At 43.6% G+C, this 12,787-nt stretch overlaps 1 pseudogene; it reads left to right on the top strand.

Annotated features, from left to right (window-relative positions):
* The first annotated feature begins 6,755 nt into the window (after window positions 1-6,755).
* LOC139707382 (poly(rC)-binding protein 2 pseudogene) lies at window positions 6,756-7,606 on the top strand (annotated as a pseudogene).
* The last annotated feature ends 5,181 nt before the right edge of the window (window positions 7,607-12,787 follow it).

Below are 12,787 nucleotides of genomic sequence, written 5' to 3'. Positions count from 1 at the left end.
GGGTTCTGGGTTCCTAGACTGTACTGGTGAAATTGGCCAGTGTTCCAGAAGGGGTTCTACACTGTTTTGATCCAGATGCACAAAGGACTCTGCATCTTTCAGTAGCTGCTCCAAGTGTTATAGTTAAAGCATCATCCTGGGGTTTCATAGATTGACTTCTAGACCACTCATGTATAATTGAATCAAGCCTTTATTGAAGCACTCAGGTGGCAACTGACCACGACATAAAGCTGTTCCCCTGATCAGCCCCAAACAATTGCAAGAGTGCTCCTTATAAGCCTGAAAACCACAAAAGGGGGGTTTGGGGGTCCAGCCAATGCAAGCAAGCCAAGTTACAGAAGCGGGAGAGTGCAGCCAGGTGGAGGGACGCTCAGCCAATCACAATTAGCCCAGTCACCCCAGTTACAGAAACAGAGCCCCATTCCCCTAGTTACAGAAACAATGCCCCATTAAGTAGTTCCATGTTCTTAAAGGTTTCTATAGCAAAAGGAAAAGAACATCTTGCCCTGGTCATGACCCTTCTACTTTACATGGTTGTTTTACAAAATGGAATCACAAAACAATATGAAGTCACTTTGGCTGGACTATCACACAAAAAGTGGAACCCATTTCTCTCTGCCTATCCAGCCACTCTTACACACCAGGTCCTGTTTGTCATTACATCCTACATTTGTGTGCTGTCTCACAGCACAAATGAACCTAGAGTCAAAAATGAGCAGCTCAAAGAGATGTGAGTGCTTTATCCCCAATGCTCTGGGAAGACCAAGAGCCCTCACAACCCCTCCAGTGTTCAAGGGGTCTGGAGGCACCAGAATATCTTTAAGTCTTTTTTTTTTTTTTTTTTAGTCATGATAACTCTTAAAAGAACAAATGATGACACATCTCATTTTGCAGATCTTTGGCTTTATTTGAACCTAGAATCCAGCAGCAGTGCAGAACAAATGCTGCTCAGAACCTTCCGCCTGCCACATGTGCTAGTTAGACTTAGAGCCACAGAAAAGGAACTTCCATGAAGAGGGGGTGAGGCAAATAGTTTGCTGCGTGTGGGACACATGAGCCGGCTGTGCATGGCCCAGATTCTGCTCCCAGTTCCAAGAGTCAGCTGCAGTCTGCTTACACATCAAAGTGGGTTCCAGTTCAATATGTGTGGAGAAGCCTTCAGGCCCAAATCAAAACACATCCACAGGCAGCTGTAGGATAACTCAAATGAAGACTGGGTGGACCTCGTTCTCATCCTTGCATGGGAAGCTAAGGCTAAGGTCACTGCACAACCCCATCAGCCCAGTCCTTAGCTGATTCCCCAGCAGGGAGCTGTCCCTTAGGGCATCTTGGTCTAGGACCAGGCAGGGCCACCCATTTGCCCACAGCCACTTCATCCTTACTCATCTTCTGACCATATGCTGATTCAAAAGAGGCCACATGTGTCCCTTGGTAGAGAGAGATGGAAAAAGTTGGGGAAGGTCTGTCAGTTATGTGCAACCCAGTCCCCCCCCCCCAGAGCTTGTAATTTACTCAGTTTTATTTTGAAATATTTGCAAATGTTATCTACCTATATGATTCTACTATTTTGCTGAAAGGAATTTGGATACCTTCAATGGGCACCACTAGTTGAATTGAGGACAGACTACCTAGGTGGATGACAGGCAAGGTTTGGTGAGGCCCAGAGGCTCTGATCAATGTGCAGCATGGACACCTCCTGCAGGCACTGGGAGTGAGACAATGAGGCTGTCTTATGCACAGATGCCCTTGCCCTGCACACCCAGAGACCAGGACCTGAGGTTTCTGGGTCTATGTGGAGCCCATGAGGAAGGGCTAGCATTCAATGTCTGGGTGGCATGTGGTCCAATGAGAAGAGGTTTTCTTGCAAAGGCTCATGTTCAATGCCTACATAGAATGTTCCAATCCAGCTGTGTTAACCTGCATGTGTTCAGCCACTGAGTAGCCACACATCATGACCAGATTTCAGTTTGATCCCTTGACTTCCTGGAGCTGGACCTCATTGTTCACCAAGTACCCAATGCCATCTTTCTCCATCAGCACCTGGATAATCCCAAGGTTTCATTAGAAAGCCAGGTAAATCCATCACAGAGGACGTCAGAAGACTAACATTGAGATTCTGTTCATTTCTGACTATTTATGGACCAGCCATGAAAGAAAGTAGCATCTTCCTGTGTCCATGAAGCTTGAATGCCATTCTAGAAATCCAGGTCCCTATGTATTTCTCTATAAAGACACATGTCCTGAAGGTCCTATCCTCAGGGGGCTTCCCTCCAATGTAGCCCCCTGCTGCACTTTCTTTCCCCATCCACCCTTCAGGCAGCAGGTCCCTCAGGGCTGACATAGAGAGGTGGTTCCCATGGAAGCTCAAAATCCTGAGCTGGGAGTAGCGGCTCAGGGCATGCAGGATGGCCTGGAGCTGGGAGTCAGTGATCCCGCAAGCTTCCAAGTCCAGGCTCTTCAGGGTGGCTGCAACATTGTGCAGCAGAATTTGAGGGGCTCTGGACTGAAATTGGTCAGTTTGATGCCCCTCAGTTCCAAGTGTCTGAGCTGTCTGGTGTTTGGACATTGGGAAAGATAATTATGGTCAGGATCTGACAGTGGGCAGTTGGTTATTGAGAGAGTCTTCAGGGGGGTCTTCAGGTGCCTAAGGAGAAACCAGGCAGTTAGTACTGAGGCAATGTCAAGGTGGGAGAAGACAAATTGGCCCAAACCCAAAGTCACCCTGGTGATCTGACAATGGTCCACACTTAGGATGCTGCCTTTTGCAGAATCTGGTCATTCACATCACCCCATGACAGAGTGAGCCTTCCACCACCACTCCTGTTACCAGATGGGTCCACATCTCTACAGCTCCCTTCCTCACTGCCAAGCAGAAGGCCACAGCTCTGTCCACAGGAGGTCAGGGGGAGTCATGTACAACAGAAATACTCAGGCAAGATGAAGGAAACCCACCAGGGTTGTTCACCTGCGGGGCTCACACCCTGTACCCTCCATCCCTGCTCCTCACCCTCAACTCCAGAATCACCACCTGAGGCTCAGAGTAGCCTTCCCCAGGGGGGCATTGGAGCCAGCTCCTCTGCTCCCTGCTGGAGAGCACAGAGCTTCCCTGTTGCAAGGTGCAGGTGTGGGGGCTTCCCTCCTTCAGTGCCCTCTCCTGTACCCCATCTCCCACTGCCTTTGCTGGACAAGCCTTCCAGGGAAGAAACCTCACACCCACTCACTAGCTCCTGTCCCCCGCAGCTGGCTTCCCAGCAGAGTTACGCTCCCCAGACCATGGACCCTGGTTTAGCCCTTTGCTCTAACACAGGTTAGGAGATGGAGCTTCAGGATACAATAGGAACAGATGATGGGTTATTTACCTTCCAGTGTCTTGTTCACCATGAGAGTGTCAGTGGCTGGCACATTGTAGGTGCCCTTTCTGACAGAGATGCCAAAGCAATTCTGTGGTCTTTCAATAAATGGTGCTGAAATAACAGATATCCATCTTGTGAGGGATGAACCTTAACCCTTATTTAAGTCAGCTCTAAAATGAACAGGAACCACACACCTAAACATACAACCTAACACTATCCATCCTTGAATTCAGGCTTATAAAGGGCAGCTGCCTATTTTTATAAGTAAAGGATGTTTTAGGAACATAGCCATGTTGATGTGTTGTGTATAATTTCTTTTAAGGATTATTATTTATAATGGTAGTAGAGGTAAAAGACTGTTCAGTAGTTGATAATTTTTGGAACTGAGGTTGTATACACAGAGTTCAAATACTGTTTGGCCTACTTTCATGCCTGTTTGAAATTTCCCATAATAAAAACTTGTTTTTGTTTTTTTAGTCTACCTTTCGATCTACTCTGGTCTATCTCAAGGTCATCCCCATAAGCTCCATAACTCTCCTTCCCATTTCCCTCCAGTAAAGTACATATGTGACTCAGGGCTCAACCAATCCTAGAGTCCCCTGAATGTTCTGTGGAAGCCAGCCATTCATTCTAACATGCTAAGCACAAATGTGACATCATGGTGGTACTCAATGAATATTAGAGAAATATATTATAAGTAAAATTATGGGAGGTTCTGTCTGCATACACCCTGAAGTTGAAACTGAACTTACCCTTCCCTAATACTTCTATAAACATGTTAATTAGCTCCTACCTCTTCCTTTCAAAGGAAGACTATGGGGCTAGACTGTAGTTCAGTGGTAGAGTATTTGCCTAGCATGCCTGAAGCCCTGGTTCAATATGTAACACCACAAAAAAATAAAATAAAAAGGAAGACTCTGAAATTTGAAACTTTCTCAGCAACACACCCTGAATCTTTCTTGAAGAAAAATAAAATTCTTATCAAGGGAGGCATTATTGCCGAATATCTGCTCTATTTCCTTATCATGTGATAATAAAGACAATTAGTAAAACACACACCACTTTCCACAGAAAAGACCAGAATGTGTTCCCAACATTTATCAATCCCCTGGTTTCTTTACACACATGAATTGTCGTTATGTGTGTGGCTCATCACCATGATGGAAGTGAATTGAAATTAAAAAGAAACAGCAAACTAAATAACTATCAAAGCTTCAAAGCAGAGCTGTTGTATGTGACTTGTTGTCTCAAATCAAGTGGTTCTGGCTTAAGTTGAGACACCTGCACATTCTGGCCACCTACACAGCTCTCGTTCAGATTCCTCAGTGGCTCTGAGCACATGGCTGCACTGTCAAAGCAGTGAGATCCTGGTAGACATTAAAGATAACCAGCAATTCTGTGCAGGAAGCCCCCCCCCCCCACTTCTTTGCTTATTATAGTTAGCCTTTACTTTCAAACTCACACAAAAATATCACTTCTTGCAAAATGCCTTTTCATTCCCTTCATTAAAAATTGGTTATTGTATTCTGCCACTCATTAAATGGAAAGGTTCTACAGGGAGTCTGTCTAGCATAAAGTGAGACCCTGCTAAATTTTCAGAGTGAATGCTGAATAAATTACGATGGATAGGCATCACAATCCTTCCAGAATCCCTTCTGGAAATCATCTTTGTTCAATGGTAGTACTAACCCCCTGGGACAAAGAGCAGTTGTAAACACCCACATTCCTAGGTCAAAGGCTTTTAGAGGTGGGAAGTGAAGGGGATGATAATTGAGAGGTTGTTCGATTTTTAGGAGGTGGATGGGGCTGGTGTTACCCTACATTCACTGAATAGGGTTTCTTCAACTCAGCCCAAGTTCTATATCCTGCCAACTTGAGGGCAGAAACTTTTCTACCTGGGCCCATCGGGGGCTTTCTTCAAATTCAGTCTGAAAGGTTTTATCAAAATCATGAGACCAGAGCTATAGGTATTGTCAATCTAATGAGGCTTAAGTGTCACTGTTCCTCACTTGCACAGTTCTTACCATAAGGAAGCATTTCTAAGTAGGTATTTCTGGCAAACTGCTTAAAGAACACACTGGGGGGTGGGGGAGGATCTAAATCTTGAAGTCACACATGTATAATGTGCTGTGATTTATTTACTCATCCTAAATACTCACTCTCACATCTAATTTTGAATTCTTTTTCGTGAAGAGGGAGACCCCTACACCCAAACTCAATAAGGAGGTGAAGTGAACCCAAAGAGAAAAAGAACAAAACTGATATAGAACAGAAAGCTGCCTGCTGTTTATAAATGAACTTGGAATGTTCACAAAACACCTAACACTTGTCCTTTCCCCCAAAACATCCAAAGAACTCAGTGGATGTCAAAGATCCAAAAGACTCAGTGTGGAACCCTCTCCTTGGTCTCTAAGAGAGGGACAAAAGTGAAAAAGTGAGATAAACCAGCACCTGTCCGACTCAAAGAAAAGGACATTTCTGGTCAACTGGGTTTCCACAGAAGCCAGGCCGCCTCTGGAACACCAAATTTTGATCACAACAGGGTCCTGGGGCATCCTGGCAACATACTCACAGGGACATACTCTCTTTGTAGCAGTTGGGATCTCCAAGCTTGTCAATTCCAATTTAGACCATAACTTGCCATCCTAAGGCCATGGTTGAAAAAAGGTGAATGGAAACAGAAGGGACAGTAACAAAGGAAGGACAGAGAAGAGGTAGGATAGAGATGCAACAGAGGGGGCACTCAGAAAGAAAGGCAAGGAGTGTGTCCCTGCACCTTTAGGCCCCCCTCCACACCCAAAGTAGTCATCAACCAAGGCCTAGATGAGGTGTAATGTGTAAAGAAAAAGTAAAAATGGAACAGCACTTGTTAGTTTCTTTACCTAAGTACTCATCAGAATGAGATTTCAGGAAATGTTACCACACTTACAAAAAGATCTCAGTGGGAAAGAGGAACATGAAGACCAGAAAACCAAAAAGGAAAAGTCAAGTTAACCTGTGAGTATCCTGAGCATCGCTCTAGTCCGCAGCTGCTGCAGTGTTGTCGTCCTGCTCCAACTGCTTATTGATCACCAAGGACCACAGCGTTCTCATAGTGCCTGATCGTGACGTCCACCGCTCATGGGCGCCCATCCCAAGGTTCATCCTCCTGGAGGACTCCGCCCCGCCAGCAGCTGCCTCCCCTCCGGGATCACCGCTGACCCCGTGACCATCCTGACCCTGGACAGCAATTGGCCAGCAGCCATCTCTGCAGTCCTGAACCCAGTTCAGCGCCAGAGCGATTACCGCCATCCCACACTCATCCAAGCGCTCCCTCCAGCATCCAGGACAAAAACCCCAGCCCAATGCGCAGCCAGAGAGGGCCAGAGCTCGCTGCCTCCGTCCCCCACGAATGGCCCTTAGATGCCCTGTCAAGCCACCTGCAAGAACACCCTGGCCACAGATGCCCCATCCCCACCATGCACCACCAAGGCCCCCAGAGAGGAGCCATTGGCCAGCACTATTGCTGCCATTGCGCAATCCATCATCTGCGTGGTCATGTTGAACTTGCCTCCCCCCCTCCAAGGGCGTGACCAATCCGTACTGGCCCAAGCAGTCAAGTTCTCCATTCATCTTTGCAGGTGGTCAGGGCAGGTACAGCACAGGCAGCGACAGTGCGAGCTTTACCCACACTATCCCATCCATGTGCCTCAACCTTGACCTGGAGGGACCACGTCCAGAGGCCTATACCATTCAAGGACAGTATGCCATTCCACAGCCAGATTTGACCAAGCTGCACCAGTTGGCAATGCAACAGTCTCAATTTCCTATGACGCATGGCAACACTGGTTTCAGTGCAGGTTTGGATGCATCTTCTCAGACTACTTCTCATGAACTCACCATTCCAAAGGATTTGATTGGCTGCACGTCAAGGCGCCACAATCAATGAGATCCTTCATTTGTTGGGGCGCAGATCAAAATTGTGAACCCAGTGGAAGGATCTACTGATCCTTCCCTGGATCTGCTGCCAGCATTAGCCTGGCTCAGTATCTAATCAAAGTCAGGATTTCCTCGGAGACTGGTGGCATGGGGAGCAGCTAGAGCAATGCAGATTCATCCATAATCTCTTTCTGCTGTTCACCACCACCCATGATCCATCTGTGTAGTTTCTGAATAGTCAGCGATTCCAGGTTTTAAATAGTTTGTAAATTTTCAGTTTCTACACACTATCGTCCACTCGTGATTTTTTAATTAAAGCGAATTAATTCCTTTCTCTGTTCAGCTTTTAATGCTGAGATCCATATTTAGTTTTATAAGCTTCTTTTTTTTTTTGGTCATGAATTTTTCTGTTTATCACGGAAATGTAAGAGTGGACTATTAATACATTTAAGTTTAGTTCTGTAATGTCAGGAATTTTTCAAAAAAAATAAAAAGTGGACTGGAGCTTTTTCTTTGTGGCTAGAAACTGGATGCCACAGTGATTCATGTGGGTTTTGTTCCTGTTGACTTTCTGTTATTTTTGTACCTTTTGTCCTTTACAGGACCCTGATTGGGTTTTGAATAGAAGCCTTTATTGCAATTAAGATATTTTCTCCTGTTCTCCACTCCCATGTATTTTATTCACCCTCCTTCCTTTCTTCCTACAACTCTGTATTTGTTGCCCCTTGTGAAACCTTATGCTCAGATTGAGGATTAGACTTTGCTAGGACTTAACTGTAGAACAGGTGTGCAGTTGCATGGTTGGAGACAGCGACCTTACTCCAAGCTTCGCCTTTAACCTCTAGCAGCTCTCAGAAGGGTGGCCACAGCAATGAGGTGCGCACCTAAAGGGCGCCCTTTCCCCAGGCGAGCTGCAGCACAACCGCTTGCCAAAGGTGGCTGGGGTCCAGGCCGCAGCCACCATCGCGCTCTGGCCGGGGCTGCAGCGAGAAGGGGAGGCGGTGGTCCCAGAGAGGCGGAGGCGGTTGTCCCATTCCCGACCTTGCCGGCCCGCAGCCCCCCACCCAGCTCAGATAGAGGCCCTGGCCATGAGTCTGGGCGGATCTGGGGCTCAACAGAGCTAAGGGGGAGCCTGCCTCCTGCCTGTGCAGCCCGTGCAGCCTGCTTGCCAGCGCCTGGCTCTCACAGTGATGAAGAAGTTTAAGTTTAAGGTGGACTTGGAGCTCGAGGAGCTCTCCTTGGTACCCTTCGTCAATGGCGTCCTCTTCTGCAAGATGTGGCTGCTATATGGAGGCAGCTTCACTGCAGAGTCCTCCAGTTAAGATGCCCTCCCTGCCTCCCGCTCCTCCCAAGCCCCCGCACCCCACCTGCGCATCATTGGCTGGTTGCTGAAAAGCATCCCTTCCCTTAGCCCCTTCGTTCCAGCCAGGCAGCCAGCCACGTGAGCTCCTTGTCCTCCAGAGACCTGTCTGAAACCAGTCAGGAATGTATCCATCAGCACAAGGTGCTCCACAAATGGGTTTATCTAGGATGGCCTTGGCTTCTGCGTTCCTGGCTCCAAATGGTTCCTGATGACAGCTCTTTCCTCCCAATCCTCTAGCAATGGGAGCAATGGCCAAAGGGGGAGAGAGGATGCTTCTTGTTTCCCTTAAGACATTTCCATATTTATAAAATACAAAGTGCAATTGGAGCTGTTGTTAAAAACAAAAAAGTTCCCAGATGCTCTGAGTTCCAAGAACAACTGCTGTGAACAGCCTGTGCTTGGTGTCACTCTTCTTTCTGGTGGGCTAGGAGGGGTTTTGCATGACCAGATTGAGGCTGAGGAAGGCCAGGTCGGCCTTAACTTAAGGCAACTGTTCCTAGCACATGAGGCAATAGTTGATGAGACTGTAGATTGCACCTCCAGCTCCAAGCTAATGCTCATTGAATTACCTGTCTTGAAGTGACCACTGTGAGTCTCAATGTGGGGGACTTAGAACCAGGAGGGAAGCCCAAACTCTCTGCTCATTTTGAAATGAGCCTCTCCCTGTTGCCCTCTGCACTCTCTGGGAGAGACATTAGTAGGTTCCAGAATGCAGCCAGGTGTGGCAATGTTCCTTGAGTAATTTCAGGATCATTCACGGACTGACAGATTTGCCCTAGGGTGTTTTTTTTTTTTTTTTTTTTCTTTTCAAAAAAATAGAAAAAAAAAGTTTATAACTGAATTTTTGAGTTCTTGAAGTCAAGGAGAAGGGTTAATAATCTTTGTTTAACCCACATATAGTGGTCACAAACTTTATTTTTACACTAAAAATATTGTACTTTTTTTTTTAGCTATCATCCCATTAAAATTGTAAAGGAAAGAATGTCAATGGATTGTGGAAATGGAGCCAGAAAATTGTCCACTGTGGCAATATTGAAGTCTATGGTAGCCCAAAAATGTCTGGTTGGCTAAACCAATGGATGTGTAAAGCACTATTGATTCTCAAAGTTAATAAATAGTCCACTGAGGATAATTTAAAAAATTAAAGTTTGGTAACAAATCTGAGTATATTCAGCTAATTAATTATAGTACATAATTTTTAGCACACCTGTAAGAGAATAATGAAAGGTGCAAATTATATATATATATATTTGTGTGTGTGTCTGTGTGTGTGTGTGTGAGTGTGTGTGTGTATAATACCAGCTCCCAAGGTGCAGAAAAGCCTATATCAATTTTGAATGTAGTGTAGGTGAAAGTGATAATCTTGTTTTGCTCCTAGGTTCTACCCCACTACCTGGAGCAGTTAGGTGAGTACTCCTGGCCCAATGGTGATACCTGGTGGTCAGGACACTTGCTGGCTACCTTCTTAAGTCAGTTATTTATTCATTGCAGGCGAACATGTCCACTAGGCCTTTTGAATATAATTTTTTTTTTTGGTACCAGGGCTTGAACTCAGGAGTACTGGACCACTGAGCCATATCCCCAGCCCTATTTTGTATTTTATATTTATAGCAGGGACTGGCTGAGTTGCTTAGCCCCTCACCATTGCTGAGGCTGGCTTTGAACTCACAATCTTCACAAAATATACTATCCTATTTAATTCTCACAGCAAGCCTAGGGATCCACATTTTGTGAATAAATGATTCAAAATCCCCACAGATGATATGTGTAATGCCAAAATTCTGATACAGGTATAACTTCAAACACGGTGATGCCAGATAAAGGGGGAAAGTGTGTTCTGTGCTGAAGAGTTTCTAAATAGACAGTTTCCTAATGATTTTTTTGTGCAGTGGGTATCATTTGATTTGTCCTCTGTAAGACTTGGAAATGAAAAACTATCCTGTGATAAGTTTCACCCGTTCTCTTCCAATTAAAATCTGGCTTTAATCAAGGTAAACACAGTTAAGCATATTGTTTGTTTGTTTTCCTTTTTTATCTTTTAGGCTGATCAGTGAATGGGAAAACTCTGATTCTTGATTCCCCCCCCCCCTTCTTCATCATCAATTCTTTCTTTCTTTATTTTTTGTTTATTTTTGTAGTTGTAGATGGACAGAAATCCTTTGTTTCTTTTTATGCGGTGCTAAGGATTGAACCCAGTGCCTCACACAGGCTAGGTAAGTGCTTTGCCACTGAGCTACAACCCCACCCCTCCTCCTCAGTTACTTTCATTACAAATTTGTATTTATGGAAAAAAATAATAGTGCTTGATACAGCCAAACAAACAAACATAGAAACAGAGTTTGAGGGAAATGATTCAAAATAAGAAGTCTGTGCCTTTGAAGTTAGGTAGAGAGAGTTAGCATAAAGCTAAGAATAAGAGTTTGAAATTAGGTAGGTTTAAGTGTAATCCCAGTTCCACCATGATAGATCTGGTTGTGGTTACTTAGGCTCTCGAAGTTAAAAATCTGTAAAATTGAATCCGTCACTAACACTTGAGGTGATTTTGAGGATTTAGTAAGCTTATGTGCCTAAGATACCCAACAGTGCTTTGGCATCTAGTTGGCACTTAAAGAGTAGATAACAAACTTTTTCAAAAAGGTCTGCTTGCTTTAGATGTTATAGTTAATTCCTTTTTCCTGACAAGTACAAAAATGTTGATTTAAGAAACATTCCTCATTTTACAAGGGAAAAAAAATCCTGAAATACCAGTGGTAAGTAAATTATTTCAAAATTGCATAACTCTTACCCAGTGGATGCCAGTGTAGGAATGCAACTAAATTAAATGCTAGGTTTTAATTTCTAAAAATCCATTTGTGGGACCCTTTTAAATCAGAAACATTAAACACTGTAACATTTCCCCATAAAAAATGTGAAATCAATAATATGTAAAAGATATAATAAAGCACACTCAAGACTGCTGTCTTTTTTTTTTTACAAGGTATAATATTTTATTAATAAAGATTCGAGATAATGGTTTGAAAGTGGTACTTACATATTTGATAAATGTCACATCAGTACACATAAAAACCCTTGGTAGTATCTAGACATTGTCTCTTTCCATACAAGTCTTAAGTCCCATTTCTGTTGTTATTGTCAAATGCACCATTCCTGGCTAATTTTACATCTCTCATATAAGAAAAAATAATGATGCTCTTATTGTTCACAGGGCCATGGTTCCTTAGAACCTGTTCTTTTAGAAACAATATTGATTTTTCTGCTTCTCTACTTTCTTAATACTTTTAATTTAATGCTAATTATGTCATTAATATATTTCATCAGCCATCTTCTGTATCCTGACTTCTAAAGACTTTCTCAGTGGTTATTACTGTATTTCATTGAGTTGACCACAAATGCAAGTCTTACCCAGAGGATATAGTCAAATGTGAATGATGATTGGTTTTCTGGATTGTTAAATTTAGCCTATGATATTTTACAAAATAAATGTAGAAGAGCATGCCTAGCAATCATGACTTTTCTTGAATTTGTTAGGCCATTCCTAGAATGCTGTCTTTCAATGCTGCCTGCACAACTAGTTTATATTGCCATCAGCAGAGAAAATACTTGAGGGGCAGATGACTGCGTGAAAAGAGGAATTCCAATGGCATCCATCCCTTTTCCAGTAAGGCTTAAGATCAGCCAAGGAACATCCTTTTTTTTTGATAAATGGAACTAAAAGAATATAAGTGAGCTTCCTCAAACCTGAAAAAAGGGCATTTGTGAGAAGTTTAACACAGGCATCATATTTAATGGTAAGATACTGTCCCCTAAAGATTTAGAAAAAAACAAGGACATCCACTCTCACCACTTTTAGCCAGGGTTGGCAAGAAAAAAACTTAAGAGGTATCTAGATTAGAAAGGAAGAAGTAAAATTGTGGATGACAGGACTTCCTTGCATATAGAAAATTCTAAAGAATCCACTAAAAAAAATTGGAAATACTAAGTCAGTTCACCAAGGTTGAAAGATATAAGATCAATATACAAAAATTAATTTTATTTCTATTTATCTAAAATGAACAATCCAAAAGTGAATTTTTTTAAAAAATCAATTTTTACTAGCATCAAAAAGAATAAAATATTTAGAAATAAATTTTGCCAAATAAGCACAAAACTTATC

Source organism: Marmota flaviventris, chromosome 10 (genome assembly GCF_047511675.1).
Source record: "Marmota flaviventris isolate mMarFla1 chromosome 10, mMarFla1.hap1, whole genome shotgun sequence".
Taxonomy (NCBI): Eukaryota; Metazoa; Chordata; class Mammalia; order Rodentia; family Sciuridae; genus Marmota; species Marmota flaviventris.
Note: the sequence above shows the minus strand (reverse complement) of the source record. Positions and strands in the feature narration are given on the sequence as shown.